Raw genomic sequence first — 15,054 nt, 5'->3', positions numbered from 1 at the left:
TTATATTGTTTGCTCAGATATATCGGGCACACTACCCGTAAAATAAAATTGAGGATTGGCGAGCACAAGAGCACGATCCGCTGCCAAAGACAATCAACACGCTTGACTGATCACTTCTTGGCCTATAAACATACTGCAGAGGATATGAGATGGGTCGTTCTAGAACAGCCATTCATCCCTCCACACATTAGTGACATCTCAAAGTTCCTTTTTAAGAAGGAACAGAAATGGATTTTCACCCTTAAAAGTGATAGCAAGGGACTGAACGAAAGGTTGATCTTTGACTTCCTACCTTTTGCTTTACTCCATTCTGGGTTCGTTTGATGTGAGCCCTGCCTTATACTATAGCTTTTATAGCTTTAAAGCCCCCATTCTCCGTAATAGACGGTTATGTTACATTTCCATCTTTTGTCTGGAACAGGTCTTTCTGGCTTTTTGGCCTGGGGAGAGGGGCGTCGCCATTAGGAACAACTGAGTTTAGTTTTAAAGATTCTTGGAAGTTGTGAAATGCAACACAATAAACTCATATTGCGTTGGGACATATTCTACCTTTCTTCCATGTTTTTTAACAGAGCGGGGCCTCATTTTTCCTGAGCGGGTGCCGGGTGAGGTGGGGTGGCTTCCCTCACAAAGCTGGGTGAGTACCTAATTGTAAATTGTAACATGATAACAAAAGAATGTTTCAGTAATTTGAAGAGGGATTTGTGTCTCTAACGAATAGAATGAGACTGAATAGCTCTTATTTGTTGTGTGTGGTTTTAAGTACTTTTTCTATTTTGCTATATTGTGGCGATTGGTCAACACATATGTATATCATAGATTTGGTGTATTACTTCTTTCACAGGAAGGTTAATCTACTCGCCGTTCCACCAGACAACATTGGGGATCCAAGGTTCTGGTAGGATCAATCCAGTCTTGATATTTGGCCTGTTTTTCTGTCTAGTTTTTCACTGATTTTTTGCAGTGTATTCAACATCACGGTCCTGAAGAAAGCTGGATATAATTTATCCTTAGCTGAAACATGTCGACCACTCTGCACTACGCCTTCACATAGTGATTATTTCACACTATGTAGCGTTATTTTAATCTTAACACCGTAACAGTGCTCATTAAATATATTTTCTGTTACTGTAGTTATTTTTACTTCACACTTCCACGTTGCACCTCACCATCACCACATTGAATACATTTGGCTAGAGGGTTATCTTTGTATCCATCTTTACACCATCACCTGATGGGTTGGGTAAGATTGGATCCACCATCCGTATCCCAAATGACGATACTCCGCCATGTTGGTGGCCTGATGGGAGTTTTACAGCCATCTGTAATCTCTGTTGTGTCCCACTCTTCCGTGTAGCTTTTGGATCAGTACACCACACCAGTGCTTTGACTTGGTATCTTCTGTTAGTATTTCTAGTGATTATTGTTGGGTTATGGGATATCCAGGTCGTTAAATTAACCCTTAGACCCTCCCCCATCTTTCTTTTTTCAATATCGATTCTCCTCACACTAAGGGTTTCTATGCACTCTTGTTTTATCTACCGTTTATATGAGCCACACACAAATGTGGTTTTGGTTATGCTTCTTGTTTATATATTTGTTTAGACAGAATGCCATATGGTTGATAGTTATATTTTGCATTGTAGAGCTCCCAGATGAAGGGCCGTCAAGCCCGAAATGCATTGGAGCACATTGGAGCAACTATGAGTTGAATACAGTAACATGTATGAAAATAACTTCATGGATATATTATAATTGATGAACTCTTCAATAAATCGTATACTGATGAAGACAAAATTAAAGGAGTCTTGATTCTCAAGAACCAAAAGGTATGCCCATAAACAGGGATGTTACCATTGCCTTATTGTAACACTGTCTTGTTATATGTTAATTGACGTGTTAGGACGGACACGCCACCTGTAGGAGCACCCAACCACAGCAACTTACATTGATTTATTATAGACTTACAACATAACCAGATTGTGCACCAACCTACTAATAGTAGTGTCATAGAAAAACTACTCCCATTCTATCCTATGGGCAAGATAGCCTTTCAATAGTGAAAAACTAATTTGGCATTATTTCACTATCAGGACATGTGACACACACCAGTACATGTCCTACCTTTCACATACACTGCACCCTGCCCAAGGGGGTACCTTGGGCCTACCATAGGGAGGCCTTACATGTAGAAAAAGGGACGGTTAGGACCTGGAAATTGGGTGCACTTGCTAAGTCGACTTGCAGTTAACAACTGCGCAAAGACACTGCAGTAGCAGGTCTGAGTTACTTTTCCAGAGCCACTCATGTGGGTGGCACAATCAGTGCTGCAGGCCCACTTGTAGCATTTGATTTACAGGTCCTGGTGCACTTTACTATGGATTTAGCAGTAAATCAAATATGCCACTCAGGGAGAACCAATTGTGACAACAATTTACACAGACAACATATGCACTTTGGAACTGATTAGCAGTGGTAAAGTGCCCAGAGTCCTATAGCCAACAGCCTCTGGTCATGAAAAAAAAGGAGGAAGAAGCAACAAGTTTGGGGAATAACCCTTTAAAAAGGGCCAAGTCCAACAACGGACTTTGTCACACCCGTTATCATTGACTGCAGAACCTTCATTCTCCACAGCGACCTGAACTTTCACCTGGAAGACTGCACTGATCAAAACTCCATGACCCTACTAAAAAAGCTCAGCTACCTCAGCATTTCCCAGCAGGTAAACGGACCAACCCATGCCGCCAGACTCCTAAAAGATGTGATTTTCACCTCTATAAACAACATCAGAATCAACAAACCAGAACCTATGACCTGGACGGACCACACCTCATCATCTTCAGCAGTCCAATCCCCCCACTGCAGGCCCACCAACAAGTGACCTGCCCTCTGCAATTTGAAAACTATCACAGAAGAGGACTGGGCTTCATCCTCTCTGAGCACCAGCCTGAACACACTAGCAGCCTACTGGAAGCCATCAAGAAATTCAGCCGCTAGATCACTGCATGTGCTGACACCATGGTTCCCTTCCAGCACAACCTGGCAAAAACAAGACCAGTAGATATTTGAAACACAGAAGAACTCAGAATGATCACTGCAAACATCCGGAGCTCAAGTGGAGAACAAGCGAAGGCACCACAGATGAAGACATCTTCAAATCCACCTTAAGATGCTACAACCAACTACTGAAAAACACAAAGGGGCTTATATACAAGCCCCTTGCACTGCCGGTACGTCACATTGCATCACACAACGGCAGCGCAACCTGCTGTCTGATATTTACAAGGACATATAAAGCCATCCTGCATGGCTTTACATGTGCTTGTAAATATCGCCCCTTCTCACACACCACTTTGCATGTAAGAGGAATTACATGGGTGTTGCTGTGGGTGTTCTCACGAAACACCCATGTATTCTGATGCATTTCCAGATTTACGAGAATGCTGCACCACCCCAGGGGCGGCATAGGTAGGCGCAACGATGAGAAATGTTTCAATTTCTCCTCATTTATTTCCTCTTTCAATGTGTGCTGAATTCCACAGAATGCATGGAAAGAGGAAATCATCTCAATTGATTGTTTTTGTGCAGGAATGTGTCCCTAGCTGCGCAAAAACTACCTCCCCATGACGCATGCATTCTTGCACCATAGTGCAAAGATGCCTGCGCCGATACAAGGCAGCCGATTGTGCGTCAGTGCATGGGAAAGCACAGGGCAGCAAAATATTGTTTAAATATGTCACATCCCTGTGCTTTGAAAGTGCCATAGTGTGGCCCAGCCTAAGGGCTTTCTTGTAAATGAGGCCCAAAGCATGCATCTCTCAAAGACAGCATCAATTCTGAAACTACCAGCAGCATGGAAATCTTCACTTTCATCAAAGATTTCCCCTTGCATCCAGCAGCCACCAGCAACATCTACCCTTCACAGGACCTCTGCAAAAAAATCTCAGAATTCTTCTGGAACAAAATCATCTACTTATATGGCAGATTCAACCCTCAGTCGGATCCCACCACCCTCTCAACTCAATTTCCTATCGCTGCCAAAGAACGAACCCTGACCTTGTGGCCCCGATCATCATCATCGACAAAACTGACACCATCATGAAGTCAATCCACTTGGGGGCCCCATTGGACTGCTGCCCTCACCATGACTTCACCTAAATACTTCTATAGATTAGCAAAGCACTAACAAAAGTCCTCAATGCCACAATAGACTCAGCCACTTTCCCAGACCCCAGGAAACATGCCACCATCACGTCACTGCTCAAGAAACCCTGCACTCCCATCTCCCTCCTACCACACCCAGCAATGCTCCTAATGAAGCTCATCAACCAATGCCTCATCAACCACCCCAGCACTCACTAGCTCCTATACCACACACATTCCAGTTTGAGGCCCAACCATAGTACAGAGGCATCGCTCATTGCCCCCCCAGATGATTTCTGCATGATCCCTGAAAGAGGGCACATAGCAGCCCTCTTCATTCTGGACTTCTTGGTAGAATTTGACACAGTGTCACAACTTATCGTCATCAATTACCAACGCTAGGTTGCCATTCAAGGACACACTGTCTACTGATCTGTGACTTCTTCACAGACAGAATACAAACTATCAAATTAGCACCTTACTCTTTGAAAGTCTGAAAACTCATGTGGAGTGCCTCAAGGTTTTTCCCTCAACCACATCTTCTTGAATGCCTTCATGATCCTTCTGGCCAATGTAATCCACAAACCCAACACCAACATGTTCTCCTACCCAATGACACACAACTCATACTCTCCCTCTGGTTCATACCCCATGAGCCAACTGTCTCAAGCTCAACATCGACAAGAGAGAAGTAGTGATCTATGGCAAGAACATCTCACCATGGGACTCCACCCTGTGGCCGTGCAAGTTTGGGCTCACACAGATGCCTAGCACCCATGACAAAAACATTGTAATCATCATGGACTATAAACTGGACTTGACCGCACAAGTCACCGATGTCACTGCCTTTATTTATTTATTTATTTATTTATTTATGCAACTTTTATAGCGCAACAAATACCCTAAGGTGTCTCGGCGCTGTGGAGCTACTGAATCAGCCGTCCTATTACTGGTTGAACAACCACGTTTTTAAGAGCCTGCGGAAGCTCATCAGGTTCGGAGCGGATTTGATGGCAGGTGGCAAAAGGTTCCACAACTTTGGCGTAGCCACAAGAAAACGCCTGTCTCCCCAAGTGGCCGTTCTTGTGCGGGGCACAGAGAGGAGACAGGTGTTGGCCGATCGTAATTGCCTTCTAGGGACATAAAGCTGAAAAGCTTCAGTCAGGAACCTAGGTCCTGTGCCATGTACTGCCTTATAGGCAATACAGAGGGCCTTAAATTTTATACGGCTCTCCACTCTCAGCCAGTGAAGCTGACGGATGCCAAAGGTGGTGGATTTACGTCGGGGGATATTTAGGAGGATCCTGGCAGCCGCATTCTGGATGGATTGCAGCTTAGTTATGACACGCTTCTGGGTGTGGAGAAAGAGAGCGTTCCCATAATCTATTTTTGAGAAGACTAAGGTAGAAACCAGAGTCTTCCCAGCTGAAGGAGGGAGATAGGGCAATAATTTCTTTATTTTTTTCAAGATAAAGAACGAGGATGAAACAACCTTGTTGGTGTGAAGGTCAAAAGCCAACTTGCTGTCAAATATGACTCCCAGATTTCTGGCTTTTTCCACTGGGACAGGCGGAAGGCCGAGTTTTTCCGGCCACCAAGTAGGGGACCAGTCAGGGGAGAGTTTTCCGAAGGTCATAATCTCGGTCTTGTCCGAGTTGAGTCTAAGACAATTCGAGGTCATCCAGGTACTGACCTCCAGCATAACTCTCTGGAAGTTGGCGGCCACAGCAGGACCATCCCTATGGATACCCAGAACCAGCTGGGTATCATCTGCGTAAGATGTAAGCCGTACCCCATGGGCTTTTATTACCCTCGCCAAGTCCGCTACATAGATATTAAATAGCAGCGGGCTTAGCGAGGAGCCCTGTGGGACTCCACAAGGGAGAGCAGAGATGGGTGAGTAGAATTCTCCCAGCTTCACCGTCTGGGTACGGTTTGCAAGGAAGGATGAAATAAGATCCCTTGCCAAACCGTTTATCCCCATGGCTGTGACACGGTCGACTAGAGTGACATGGTCGACCGTGTCAAAGGCCGCTGATAGGTCCAGAAGAATCAAGACGGCCGCTCCTCCCTGATCCATGATCACCCTGATCTCGTCAGAGGCCTTTATCAAAGCGGTCTCTGTTCCATGCCCTTTCCTAAAGCCAAATTGCGTTTCGTCGAGAAGTTGGTGAGTCTCGACGCATTCCGAGAGCTGTCGATTCATCAGGGATTCGCATACTTTGGCAGGAAAGGGCAGACACGCAATGGGCCTATAGCTAGCAACAGCTGTGGGATCTAGGGAAGGCTTTTTTAAGAGAGGTTGTATAACAGCCTTCTTCCATATACTAGGAAATTGGCCTGTCTGGAATGCGGAGTTGCAGATCTCCATAAGGGGACGTGAGATCACTTCTGTGAGTTTTAACATCACGGAAGGAGGACACGGATCCAATGGGGAGCCCGATTTGGTGTAATAAATGAGTTTAGTGACATCGTCACGTGAGGCAGGTAAAAAACATGAAAAGAAATCCTGGTTATGATGGTAAAAACCTTCTTCCACGGTACCACCTCTGTGTTCCGTATCAATATCCCCTTCAAATGATGCATATATATCTGCCACCTTTGAAGTGAAAAAAGTGGATAATTCGTTGCAAAAAATCTGTGACGGTTCCACTCCAGGGCCATCTTTACACACTGAAGATGCTGAGGAAGATCTTCAAATGGATCCTAAGCAACACCAGAAAGCAGTTACTCACGCCCTGATCACCAGCAATTTGGACTATGGGAACATCCTCTATAGCAGTCTCATCAAGCAACTCACCAGAAAACTAAAAACCAACCACCGCCAGCCAGACTCTTTCATGACCTCCCATGGAAAACTTACATCTCAGGCCTGCCATTGCAGCTTTTGTATAGTTTTAAACTCTGAATTCAAGCTGGGAAAAAATCCCTTGCCAGGAATAAAACTCCCTTTTCACTACATATACATCTAGTTGAGCTACACCAAGTCCAAGTAAAAAGTTATGGTGACCGTGACAGGTCACTGGTCAGATACAGGAACCACATACTTCTCAGATGTAGTTTACCTTCTGACTTAGAACCTTTTATGGAGAAAAAGTAATCATCGAAGATTCATTGGCGGGGCAAGCTGGTAACCCAGATCCAAAGCAGGGCTCGACAATGGTGGGTCACTGCAGAGTGGGGTCCCAGTGTGGTTGTCGTTGATGGGAGAAAACCTCTAAGTGTCCAAAATACGTACCTAGAAGGTTGATTGAATGCTGCTTAGCGTCAGTTCCAATTAAGGACTCTATATGCAGACTTTTCTGGAAGGCCGATCTCCTTCAGTGGTGCAAGCCGACAAGTTGATGCCGACTGGCAATTCAATGTCTATGGTTGTAGCTTCAAATGTGGTTCTCCAGGCAGAAAGTTGTCAAAAAGCTTTTACGTCCTAATTATTGCAGTTTGTGGTCAGAATCCATATACCCTAGCACCAGCTATAGGTCCAGAATCTAGGGGAACCATTTGGGGATTAGGATTCACTCTAGCAGAAGCCAGCAGCAAGGTTCAGGGCAGGTCCAATTGGAACTGGTCCGCTGGGCAGTTGCAGGGAAAGAGTCCTCTGGAATACTGTGGTGTCCTGTCAACTCAAACAGGAGGTCAGATACCTGACCGCTGGAGTCACTTCTGTTGTCCCAGATTTAAGGCATACTGGTCTAGTCTAGGCCTGGGTAGAGTTTGTGGAGTTCTGCTATGCTATGCAGGGTATCACATTTCGTAATCCGTAGGTTGTCATTGGGTTAAGATCTTGTGAGTGCTGATTTCAGGTTTAAGCTTCATCATCTCTAGAATATGAAAATTAGTTTGAGCTACATTATGTTTGAGTACAAGCCAATGATTGGCAAGGCTGGAGTTTTTGTTATTATTGCATACTGTTGCAGGGATTCTGCACATAGACAGAACTATGCACAGGAAAATGGGACCTTGGTGTATAACGGCTAAGCCTTACCACCACCTTAGTGCCCATGAACCCAGGACCGACTAGCTATAGTGTCTCATTCGCTCTCCTACTCACAAATGGAGAAACCAATGATTAGACAGCCCAGAACACAACACTTCTGGATCACTCAGGAATCGCAGTAATAAGACACACCTTTTCACTCACATTCTAGTACTTGTCCACAATAAGATCTGACAGAGACACGAAAATAGTTCTAAAATGCATTATACGAGCCACGACCAGCAGCAAAATGCACACAATCAATACAGTTAGCATTGAAGCAAGGTCACGTATCATAAAGGAAGGGATCACTGACAGAATATAGAATGCCAAAATATCGACCTACCAAAATATAGTGGACAAAATATAGAATGCAAAAATATTGAATTCCTATCTGCAAACAGGTAAGTACAAAAATATCGAATCAAAAATATAGTTGTAAAAAATATAGTTAGTCAAAATATCAAATTTTATTAAATGTCTTGAAAGTAATTTACAATTCATGAAATAATAAATCTAACTAACTAAAACATACTTAAAAATACTTAAATAACTTTGAAATTAATAAATAATAAATTTAAGTTAAAAAAATAAACATACAGTTCTATTTTTTAATAAATAGATATATTAATATTAATAAAAAATATACAATATTTTTACCGTAGGTTAGCGGGAGGGTAACATTTATTAGTTCCACTCCAGTGAGTGCAACTGTAGGGAAAGCGTTGGATAGCATAGGGGTAAAAATTACTATTCCCACTCCAGTGAGAGCAACAGTAGAGAAAGCGTTGGATAGCGGGAGGGTAAAAATTATTATTCCCACTCCAGAGAGTGCAACAGTAGGGAATGCGTTGGATAGCGTAGGGGTAAAAATTACTATTCCCACTCCAGAGAGTGCAACAGTAAAGAAAACAATGGACAGCATAGAGGTATAAATTACTATTCCCACTCCAGTGAGTGCAACAGTAGGGAAAGTGTTGGATAGCGTAGGGGTAAAAATAACTATTCCCACTCTAGAGAGTGCAACAGCAGGGAAAACGTTGGTAGCGTAGGGGTAAAAATTACTATTCCCACTCCAGTGAGTGCAACAGTAGGGAAAGCGTTGGATAGCGGGAGGGTAAAAATTACTATTCCCACTCCAGAGAGTGAAACAGTAGGGAAAGCGTTGGATAGCGTAGGGATAAATTACTATTCCCACTCCAGTGAGTGCCACAGTAGGGAAAGCGTTGGATAGCCTAGGGGTAAAAATTACTATTCCCACTCCAGTGAGTGCAAAAGGAGGGAAAGTGTTGGATAGCGGGAGGGTAAAGTTACTATTCCAACTCCAGTGAGTGCAACAGTAGGGAACGCGCAGTATAGCGTAGGGGTAAAAATTACTATTCCCACTCCAGTGAGTTTAACAGAAGGGAAAGTAATGGTTAAATATATTAATAAAAATAAATTAAATATCAATACCACTAAAAAAAACTATTAAAATTAATTACCCATTTAATATTATGTAATAATTAATCAATTAGAAATGCAAATACATATTATATATTAAAAATTAATTACCTATTCATAATTAATCAACAGCTAATTAATGTTCAATAACAAAAACTAATTAATAATAAAAATTAATACCAATTAATAATTAATTAACAGTAAATGAATTATCAATACACAAAAAGTATTTTTAATATGTAATTAATTACAATTAAATGACTTCCCACCGTTTTCCCCTATAAACCCACAATCCGCTATGGAAAATAAATGTATACAATTATCATAATTATCAATTAATCAATTAATACAAATCAATTACCAATTAATAAAAATGAATTACCATTTAAAAATTAATTAACAATAAATTAAAAATCAATACCAATAAATAAGAAAAAATGATTTACTTAATTACAATTAAATTACTTCCCACCCTATTCCCCTATAAACCCACAACCCGCTACGGAAAATAAATTAATACAATTAACATAATTATCAATTCATCAATTAATAAAAATTAATTACCAATTAAAAATTATTTAACAGTACATTCAAAATGAATACAAATAAATAAATACAAATGTTTAATTAATTACAATTAAATTACTTCCCACCCTATTCCCCTGTAAACCCACTAACCGCTACAGAACTAAAAAGGAAAATTAAATACAAAATAGTTAATCATTTCTAAAAATGTATATTTCATTTAATATAATTAAATTACTTCCCACCCTATTCCCCTATAAACACGCAAACCGCTACAGAATTAAATTACGCAAAAATTAAATAGCATAAAATTCATTACTTAAAATAAATTAAACATACATTAAAAAAATAAAATACACTTTTCACACATATACTAACATACAAAACACTTAAAAAAATTCGATATTATAAAAAATTCGATATATTTTAATGCCTATATTATTATTATATACTTCGATAATTTGACTTCTATATTTTGACAATCAATATTATTACCTTCAATTCGATATTTGTAACTACCATATTGTGTCCATTCGATATTTTGTCCATTCTATATCTATATTTTTACTTAGATATTATGTCCATTCTATATTTTATTTTTTTTCGATATTATGGCTTGTTACCAAAGTAAGATATCATTTTATAAAGACAATGGATTAAGGTCTATAAGGCCTAACCACCCTCCCCTTGGTAAGCAAAAGTATTATTATGAACAAATGGGGCAAATAAAACACACACACACATATATATATATCTATTTTAAATGCCTATCTCTAGGAAAGTAATGCAAATAAAGAAAACTGCTAATTCACAAGTTAAAGGGATTATTTTATATGTATTGGATGTTTTATGCTATTTATATATTTAATATGTATACAATTGTGACCATTTAACCTGTATAAAGACAACAGCTGCAACATAGAGTCTGAATCTGATAAAAACATCATTGAGAAAACAAGTATGAAGTCCAGTATACAAACATAGAAAAACATATAGTCCCAGGAAATATGAGAAAGTAGGGATCTCGAGGTATTTATACCAAGATCATATCCACCCAATACCATCTAAACAGAGGTAAAAGTATATTACACTCCCAACAATACGAGTAGATACAACAAATTTACTAAATTGTATCACAAGTGAGAAAATATCACTTTTTTATCAAACACGTAGCACTTAGGCACTTACATCCACATTGCACTCATAGCACTTTAGTTCAGTTATAAAAACAGGCAAGGCTGACATGATCTTAATCAGTAAAAAGTATCATGGTACACAGGTACTTTAAACATTGCCTATTTGCATATATTTATTATAAAGCTGTATTTTACAAATTAATTAGTGTGAGAGAGGGAAAAGGTGGTTTGAAATCAATACCGACTCACAAGTTAAGGCATTTGGTGGAATGCAAATCTTATTGTGTTCTAGGCTTTACAGAATTTTTCTGTCTACATAAAAAGATTATATGCGTACAATATGTATTTAATTATATATTTATTTATTTATTTATATGTATTGTTGGCCAATGTTGGTAAAACCTTTCAACAAATTATTTGAATATTTGATTATGTAAAAGTTAAGAAAGTCACAAAATGTTAATAACGTCAAAACAATTCAGAAATGTACAAAATCAGACAATGCCGGAATTTGATGCTATTAACAAAGGTCCACACTACATGAACTACATGTGAATCATTTCATCCCTTACTATACCTGGCTTTACCATCGCACTTTGCACTAGGCACACTATCACTTTAAAAATGAAAAAAAGCGCAGCAACATTGTCATGTAATCAAGGCTCTTGAAGAGATGAAACGCGTAAGGGCGGCATCTCAATAAAAACCTGAAAAAGAACTTACATCGTGGTCTGTGTCCGTGCTTCTGGAGGAGAATGCGACCACTGACGGTGAGCGTGATATAGGAACCAGGCAGGTTTCACCTAGATCTACATGGACCCCCGCTTGCAAAAGGGTCGACGCCAGAATGAAACTAACTTTCTGAACTTCGGCGAGGGAAATCAATGTGAATAATCTGGGAGAATTAGGAGCGCCGGGCCCGTTCCCCCCCCAGCGCCAGTGAATGCCATAAAGCCTTGACTGAGTTTGGTGAAGCCGAGTCGGACGATGCGGACAGCACGGACAACACGGACAACACGCAAGGTAGGCAAAGTGGCAGCGGGTGTCAGGGGAGAGCGGTGAAGCAGGCAGAGTGTGGCCACCACAATAACTGATGAGGCACGCACTCCAGCAACAATACAATAGAAGATGTTGATCGACATGTTGCAGGACCGTGAAGCAGCGGCAGTGGAATTATTTAATGATCTGCCAATAACAACCCCTACCATAGGGACTAGAAGTGAGGCAAATAAAAGTGCCAATCAGACAATTAAGGAGAAATTAAACAGCTGGAGAAACTCGTGCTGTAACAACAGAGCAAGTGGTGGGAATCTAAATCCCTGGGCGGACTGCAATTTAGAGTCATCTAAAAAACGGGTATTAATCTTCATTAAATATGCTGACATAGACATAGCCTCTCAATCAGAACAAATTGATAAGCTGAATAAAGAAATCAGCAATATTGTACAAACTGATGAAATATCGAAAATGCGTAAAGAGATAGTAATTTGCCTAAAAAAAGAGAAAGAAAAAATCAAAGAAAGAAAAGCATATAAGTTCATATGGGACAACACTGACTACGAAATGGGGCACATTTGTACCTTTTCCCCAAAAATTTGATTCCTTGAGACGTTCTAAGCCAAGCACGTCACGCGATATGAACCAAGCACTGCAGGCGTCCAACTCAGATCTTAGTTCAGCCATAGACAGCGGATCAGATACCGAATTAAGAAACACAGGAGAGAGCTCTCATCAAACTAGACTTTGCCCAGGGGAAGAATTGAATTTTTTATGTATGTACAGGAGGGAAAAACTCCGCCCGAGAAAACAGACCAGGGGGCCTGCAGTAGAAACCACAAACACAGGCAGAGGAGAAAGTCCAATAGGAACACCACAAATCCCAAGAGGCAAGCAACCGGAAGATGGAAACAACATTAAATGCCAATAGGGAGTCCAACAATTACAACACTATCATCAACCTGGCGCAGATAAATTTAACCAAGGCTGAAGAACAGATAATAAACCTGGGTTTATCGTATTACCCAGAAAGCAATTTCAATCATGCCAAAACGAGAATGGATATTTATCTGTGTATCAGAAAGTTAAAACTAAGGAAACACCATGGGGTCTATTCCGATTCGGGAAACGAATCCGTACGACGATTCATATTCGTAGCCGTTTCCGTACGACTTATAGTAATCCGTCCGAATCGCGTAGTACGATCCGTTGGCTCGAAATACATACGAATCGTCGCGAACTGTATGAAAATCAAGGGTGAGTCCGTACGACATAGACCCGCACAGTAAACCGTACGAATCGTAAACATGCTGTATGACCCGCCAAGTACGATCCGGACCGGGGAATGGGGACGCAATTCGTACGGATACGTCGGGTATGAGCAATTTGTACGGAGATCTATATGCACCGTACCTCTGTAATCCAGGGGTGTACGCACCGTACCCCGATGCTCCGTACCCCTGCAATGATGGGGTGTACGCACCGTACACAGGGGGGGTCCGTTCCGTATGCATTTTGAGCCAAAATCAGGTTTTCCGGACGTTTTAAACTCGTGTAGCTAAAGCGTCGTACGGATTGATGTCAACACAAATCGTACTTGCTGGGTCGTAAAAAGCTGCTTTGAACCGCACGGACGTCGCGTACTGCGTGTTCCAAATACGATTTGTACGGATCATTGAGTTGTACGTTCTATGGTACGAATTGTACAGAGAACTGCATTGGGTACACATCGTACTACATCGTACGTACGGGTACGGTTCTCCGTACGATTCGTACGGGAAAAAGTCTCCGTACAACGATTCGGACGGGATTTTACTGCATCGCAATCGGCCCCTATATGTTACTGAACAAGGAATCAACACAAAAACTATTGACACAGAAGAAAAGGGATGAACAACGCAGCCCCATGGGGTCGATCTCGAACTATAAGTTGAGATGGTGTGATTCAAACTACTTAGACCAGCATGCCACTGCGCCCACTGGGGCGGGACTCCATATTAAATAAAACACATGTTCTTAAACTTCCGCATCCTGTCTCCTTGCCGCCAGTGATCAAGAGCTGACACAAGCTCGAAACGCGTATGGCAACAAGTGTGCACATTGCTGGGCAACTACTTACCTGGTTACATGGATTACCACGCTGAGTTGTGACTTCGTGAGCTGTGGAACAACTTGTCTTTGATGTTTAGCGCAGTTCCAGTCACGACGAAGTCCCACCACGACTCGGCGGGACCTCCATGCAGAATACCGAGAGGCTAGGAGGGACGGCGTGGCCAACACAGGCAAGGTGCAATGATGTTAACCGGACAGTGCACACATGCCCAACCGGGACTTTATTCTTCTAGGAGCCAGGCACGGAGCCACTTGGTTAATGAACTATGAGTTGAGATGGCGTGATTCAAACTACTTAGACCAGCATGCCACTGCGCCCACTGGGGCGGGACTCCATATCAAATAAATCACATGTTCTTAAACTTCCGCATCCTGTCTCCTTGCCGCCAGTGATCAAGAGCTGAGACAAGCTCGAAACGCGTATGGCAACAAGTGTGCACGTTTGCTGGGCAACTACTTACCTGGTTACATGGATTACCACGCTGAGTTGTGACTTCGTGAGTTGTGGAACAACTTGTCTTTGATGTTTAGCGGCAGTTCCAGCCGCGACGAAGTCCCACCGCGACTCGAGCGGGACCTCCATGCAGAATACCGAGAGGCTAGGAGGGACGGCGTGGCCAACACAGGCAAGGTGCAATGATGTTAACCCGACAGTGCGCACATGCCCAACCGGGACTTTATTCTTCTAGGAGCCAGGCACGGAGCCACTTGGTTAATGAACTA

The sequence above is a fragment of the Lissotriton helveticus genome, chromosome 1_1 (assembly GCF_964261635.1).
Source record: "Lissotriton helveticus chromosome 1_1, aLisHel1.1, whole genome shotgun sequence".
NCBI lineage: Eukaryota > Metazoa > Chordata > Amphibia > Caudata > Salamandridae > Lissotriton > Lissotriton helveticus.
Note: the sequence above shows the minus strand (reverse complement) of the source record.